The sequence below is a fragment of the Fragaria vesca genome, linkage group LG7 (genome assembly GCF_000184155.1).
Source record: "Fragaria vesca subsp. vesca linkage group LG7, FraVesHawaii_1.0, whole genome shotgun sequence".
Classification (NCBI taxonomy): domain Eukaryota; kingdom Viridiplantae; phylum Streptophyta; class Magnoliopsida; order Rosales; family Rosaceae; genus Fragaria; species Fragaria vesca.
Window position 1 is genome coordinate 19,076,690 of NC_020497.1, and position 6,000 is coordinate 19,082,689.

The following is a 6,000-nucleotide window of genomic DNA, read 5'->3' on the forward strand; positions in this document are numbered from 1 at the left end:
TATCCAAGTTAAAAAATTTCCCAAACTTGGTGATGACAGTGATAGTGATTGAAATCTAATCACTTCCAAGTAAACCTGATAGATATTGTATTCACTCTGGAAACACCAGGAATGAAGATTCTCTTATCTGAATATCATTCTAGTGTAACAGTTTTCTAATTTCAATGTCATCTACTAAACTAGAGATATTATATAATGGTTAATGTGTCTTAGATAAACAGAAGTCACTTTTCGCAAACATGTCGTCAGTTATGTAATAGGAAGACATACCATATGGTAACAAGTAATGCTATTCATATACAGTGATGATCCTGCTTGCTTTCTTTTGGTCTAATATATTCTTCTTTTTTAATCTAAAACCGATCAAACAGTCCAGATATGAGGCAATTTGATGAACTGCAGGAGTTGAAACACATGGAATGCAATCCAGGAAGGAATCACATTATGAATGAAAAGCTGTGAATACGAAGGTTTACTTTTGGTTTTTTGTCCTCAGGACCTCGAAATGTTCAATTTTTCTTGAACATATATGGTGGCCTAAGAACTTGTCAATGCCTAATTTGTGTTCATCAATTAAATGATTCACAAGACAGTACATGTGAGTAAGCTCACTTGAACACAGATTAATTATTGGAATACAAGGAAGGGGGCGAGTGTTTATTACTTACATATATTGGCACACCAATTGGATGTTCCTCCAGGCAATCACATAGTTCTTCAGATATATTGGTACCGATATATTATCAATACAGTTCTTCATGATTATGCTAGCTTACTTTCTTTCTGGTCTTCGATCTTGCTTCGTTTTTGTTATGTTCTAATTGACCTGGTTCTTCAGTTGGTTATCATTGCATACACGGTTCTAAGGGAATTCGAAGATGAAATATCATAAAATCATAGATGCATATTTACAAAAGAACTGTACAACATCATGATCATCTGATCTGCTAACTACTGCACTAAAGCTCCTACCAATCATGGGTAATGACCCCTTTTATCATCCAAATTAATAACACCAAATCAAAGGCTTCAAAATTTTTACACCATCCCTATACAATCTAAAACTACAAGAATTCAACTGAGATTGCTATCATGTAAACTCTGCAAAATGTTTATGCTGATGGTGGTGCCGGTGTCTACATTCATCTAATCCAAAACATTGCATGACAGGAAAACAAGTCACAAACATACATCTTCCTACCCTTCTAAATATTGAAGAAACTGCAGAACAATGACAGACATATGATGCTCTTTTCCGGTTACGCCTACTTCTTTCTTCATTGCTAAGGGATTGATCACCAACATAATCATCTCCACAACAACATCTTCGACGCTTCCCCATATATGATTTTCCCTCCTCCTCCAAGGCCCCGACCAATCAAATCACCTAACAAAACAATAAAGACTCACAATCCATAAACAAACATCCAAAACATGATGCCCCAAATGCTTGAAAATCAAGAATGAGCTAGAAAGATCCCAACTTTGGAAGAAGATTTGTACCTTGAATCTGTTGGTGATGAAGAAGGGTGGATTGGCCTGCGGAGAGAACTCGATCACAACATGGACTTGGGTTGAGATTGGGAATTAAGAATAAACAAGTTTTTTCTACCTTAGAATTTCTAAGGTTTTGATTCCTTATGTTTTGGGGGATGCTAATATTAAAAGAGAACAAAGATTTTTGATGCAAGGAAGGTCTTGTTTGGTTGCGTGTGGTGTACGTGTTTGGTTCTTGTCATTTGTGTTGCATCACTAGCATTCTCTTCCAATGAAATCGGAATCCCACAGCTAGCAATGAGTCAAATTGTTCTATGGAACTAGGAGATCATAGCACAAATCAAAATTGTGATCTGTCCCCAACTCAATTTGCTTCTAACAACTCTGAAATTATTGATCTTAGCTTTGCGCTATTCACATTTTAAACTTCTTTTTTTGTCAAGTAACCTAGGGAATGACGAAAATTCTTGTACGCACCAAGATGCAAATGAACCTACACACCATGATGCAAATGAACCTAGCAACTAATATTTATTCTTGACATTTTATTTAATCTAGTCACCGTGTGACAGTATATATGTGAAATGCCATTAACAAAATTGAAACTAAAAAAACTAGTCTAAGTGGTTCAAACAAGGGAGGTGAGGACCCTAATTCGAAAAAGATGTTCTTTTATTATAAGCGTTTAATCTGATAAGCGTAGAGGGATTAACTCAATGTCCCTCACGAAAATTTATTGATAAAAAGAATAAATTACAAGAAGCTGGAGAGCTAGGCCAATGTTAGCTATATAATACAAATAACATATAGTACAACAAGAAAAACTTTTTGAACATGAAAAAACCAAAATTTTCACGCTTTTATACAACGACAAAACAATCAGACAATGAAACAAAGAAGCCATAGTTAAGAAAAACGATAAGAAGGTCGCTCATCAAAGTCATGGCTGAAAGACGGAGCGATAAAATACAAAGAACAAATGTATTGATAAAAAAAAATAAATTACAATAAGCTGGAGGGCTAGGCCATTGCCAGCTATATAATACAAAAAACATCTAGTACAACGAGAAAAACATTTTTTTAAATTGTTTTCGGAAGAAGTTTGCGCCATTAGATCGACTTGAGAAAGAAATGGAGGGAGGGTTACTGTGAAGATCCCAGAGAAGTAGAAAGTACAAAGATGAAAGATCTGAAAGATTTTACGGTATTGCTAAAGGGTGTTATATTGCAGTCTGAGGTTGATTGGGAGGATCAAGATTCATCTTTTCAGTTTTTTGACAAGAGTATAAAACCCTGGTAAGAGAGTGTTTAACTCTTTCTCTCTCTTTTCTTTTAGGTCTGGCTACGACGACTTCGTCGATCACCTTATCGATCATCCCGCTCTGAAAAATTTTGATGAAAGAAATGATATCTATCCCGTATAGAGCATTCCATATGAACGAATTCTCTTCACAATGTTGGACTATTCATGAAAAAGTTCAAAAGTGTAGAGTTCATTAAGTATTCATATTAGAATGATAAACCGAGTCTGGCTCCTGAGTTGGAAATAATCTACGATGAAACGTGCGTTAGCTACTAAGGTTACTACGTAAGTGAGGATGTTAACTACCAAGGTAACAACGTAAGAGATCTCATCAAATTTCTTTCAAAGGCATAGTGCACTATCAATCACATAAGAAAGGAAGAAGACTTTTGACCTTGATGTCCGGTCACTGTATCCTGATTTCCAAAAGTGAAGGTATGAAACTATTATTGTTTCATTTGAGGCCTTTCTTGTTGGACAAAATTAAGTGTTTGTCATACGATCTGATGATGATGATGTTTCTTAGGACACATTGTCACAAGTAGTTGATGTCTACCTTAAGTTTTTCATATATTGATTCATTGCAAGATCTTGATTTGATTTGACACCTTAACTCTCTATCTCTTTCTCTACACAAACACATGTATATTTGTTTGTGAATGGTTTTTCAAGTCTTTTCCGATTACCTTAACGATCATCCCGCTCTGAAAAATTTTGAAGAAAGAAATGAATATTTATCCTGAATAGAACATTCCATAAGAACGAATTCTCTTCACAATGTTGGGCTATTCATGAAAAAGTTCAAAAGTGTAGATTAAGTATTCATATTGGAATGATAAACTGAGTCTGGCTCCTGAGTTGGAAAAAATCTACAAGGTTACTACGTAAGAGAGGATGTTAACTACCAAGATAACAACGTAAGAGATCTCATCAGATTTCTTTCAAAAGCATATTGCACTATCAGTCACATAAGAAGGAAGAAGACTTCGACCTTGATGTCCGATCTTTGTGTCCTGATTTCCAATATCACTGGCGGAAACGACCTTGCTGACACCGCTACAGCAATTAACTGTATAGTAGTCGGCGTGGTTAAAAAAAAATTGTAAATAGCAAACCCGTGATATATATTAGAATATAGAAGGCTAGTTACAAAAACAAAAACAAAAACAAAAAAAAACTATGAAGAGACTATTTATTTACCTCTTTGACCTCCTTTGAAAAGTCACGGAATTCGTCCACAGAATATTCGAACTCCGAAAGAAAAGCCGGATCCCAGTTAAAGTCTTTTTTCTCAATCATGGAAAGAAAATCGGTTGCAACACTATAGATTTTACACTCGCCTACGAATCCATGAACATGAGCACGAAAGCATTTGATGGCCTGACAAACAGTTTTTGCATCCTTGTTTTTCCAATTGGAAATCACGAGAAACAAAAATTAATACTCTGTCAAAAATTTTAAAAACATTTTTTTAAATTGTTTTCGGAAGAAGTTTGCGCCATTAAATCGACTTATTGAGAAAGAAAGGGAGTGAGGGTTACTATGAAGATCCTTGAGAAATAGAAAGTACAAAGATGAAAGATTTTACGGTATTGCTAAAGGGTGTTATATTGCAGTCTGAGTTTGATTGGGAGGATCAAGATTCATCTTTTCAGTTTTTTGACAAGAGTATAAAACCCTGGTAAGAGAGTGTTTAACTCTTTCTCTCTCTTTGCTTTTAGGTCTGGCTACGACAACTTTGTCGATCACCTTATCGATCATCCCGCTCTGAAAAATTTAGATGAAAGAAATGAATATCTATCCCGTATAGAGCATCCCATATGAACGAATTCTCTTCACAATGTTGGGCTATTCATGAAAAAGTTCAAAAGTGTAGAGTTCATTAAGTATTCATATTGGAATGATAAACTTGTCTGGCTCCTGAGTTGGAAATAATCTACGATGAAGCGTGGGTGAAATTTTGAAACCGAAAAAAACCGAGCCTAAAACCAAACCGAAACTGGAAAAAACCAAACCGAAAAAACCATACCGAATTATGAAAAACCGAACCGAACCTAATGAGTTTTGTTTGGTTTTTCGTTTCGGCCCTTGAAAAACTGAACCGAAAAACCGAATCCCTCTAAAACGAAGTCGTTTTTTGTTTATTTTCTTATTAAATATTTGATTTGAAGAATATATATTCTATATAATTATATGTGTATCTTTTTTAATATTTTGCTTTTTATTTTCGTGTTATGTACATATAGAAATGTTATAGGTGTCGTGTATGCGCAGTATAGGGAGTGATATGTTACCTCTAAAATCGAAGACTTCATTCTTGCGAGCTTTAGATGATGGTCGACTTTTAATATTTAAATTTTTTTTTTCTTCTTTATTCAAATTTATGATTTTTGAGCTTTAAAATTTGAAATTTATTTAGATGGACTTTAAACTATGGAGTCTATATTTTGTGTTCAAGATGAACTTAAAAGTTTTAAAATTATGGTTTCATGGTGTGTTAGTGTGGTCAATTCCCAATACTTTCGAAATTATTGAGTATTACACTTTCAAAGTATCTATTTGGTTTATAGATTGTTGGTTTGTTGGATAATCATTGTCATAAATTTTATTTATATATTATATGTGCCTATAAGAACAAGTAATGGAAAAAAAAAAACCTAAAGTACGATCATTTTTTACTAAGCTAAAAGCATACAAATTTTAAGAAAAATTATTTTAAAAAAGAAGAAGAAAAACCGAACCACGGTTTGGTTTGGTTTCCGGTTCAAGGTCTCAAAAAATAAAAAACCGAACCGAACAAAACCGAACCCACCCCTAGCGTTAGCTACCAAGGTTACTACGTAAGTGAGGATGTTAACTACCAAGGTAACAACGTAAGAGATCTCATCAAATTTCTTTTAAAGGCATAGTGCACTATCAGTCACATAAGAAAAGAAGAAGACTTTTGACCTTGATGTCCGGTCATTGTATCCTGATTTCCAAAATCGCATGCACTGTTACTTGTGAAAATATGAAACTATTATTATTTCATTTGAGGCATTTCTTGTTGGACAAAATTAAGTGCTTGTCATACGATCCGATGATGATGATGTTTCTTAGGACACATTGTCACAAGTAGTTGATGTCTACCTTAAGTTTTTCATATATTGATTCATTGTAAGATCTTGATTTGATTTGACACCTTAACTCTCTCTCTCTCT

The 6,000-nt window shown here is 34.3% G+C and overlaps 1 non-coding gene across 1 annotated transcript; it reads right to left on the reverse strand.

Annotated features, from left to right (window-relative positions):
- Positions 1-863: 863 nt before the first annotated feature.
- On the reverse strand, positions 864-1,783 carry LOC101306173. Its single transcript, XR_185283.1, has 2 exons — positions 1,504-1,783; positions 864-1,387 (listed from the first exon to the last, which is right to left on the reverse strand). It is a non-coding gene; the product is annotated as an uncharacterized LOC101306173 (transcript).
- Positions 1,784-6,000: the final 4,217 nt, after the last annotated feature.